Source organism: Etheostoma spectabile, chromosome 1, assembly GCF_008692095.1.
Source record: "Etheostoma spectabile isolate EspeVRDwgs_2016 chromosome 1, UIUC_Espe_1.0, whole genome shotgun sequence".
Lineage (NCBI taxonomy): Eukaryota > Metazoa > Chordata > Actinopteri > Perciformes > Percidae > Etheostoma > Etheostoma spectabile.
This window is the reverse complement of record NC_045733.1, coordinates 18203461-18203797: the sequence shown is the minus strand read 5'-3', so window position 1 is coordinate 18203797 and position 337 is coordinate 18203461. Positions and strand designations below refer to the sequence as shown.

The following is a 337-nucleotide window of genomic DNA, read 5'->3' as shown; positions in this document are numbered from 1 at the left end:
TGCGTAATGACGTCACATGCTGTTTTGCTATCAAATTGGTATATCAAATTGATTTTAGACATTTTAAGGTGTTTCCGTTCATTTTCGCATTGAATCGCACAACATTCAAGCAAACATTTGCGAACAAAGATTTTCTAGAAAAAAATGGATTGCGCCTTCTGCCAACAAATGATCAACATTGCTCAAGTTGTAATAGTGCTTATGTGCCAGCTGATAGCGACATATCAAGCTATCATAAGAAAACAACAACACATTGCCATGATGATGCAGATGCAAACTTTTATTTTCCCTCCGGCATTGCTGCGAGACAACTCTTTTTTTGAGACATGTCTCGCTG

At 37.7% G+C, this 337-nt stretch overlaps 1 protein-coding gene across 2 annotated transcripts in view; it reads left to right on the top strand.

Annotated features, from left to right (window-relative positions):
* paqr5b (progestin and adipoQ receptor family member Vb) overlaps nt 1-337 on the top strand; it is an 11332-nt gene that overhangs the window by 4758 nt on the left and 6237 nt on the right. The gene's annotated exons all lie outside the window — the stretch shown is intronic.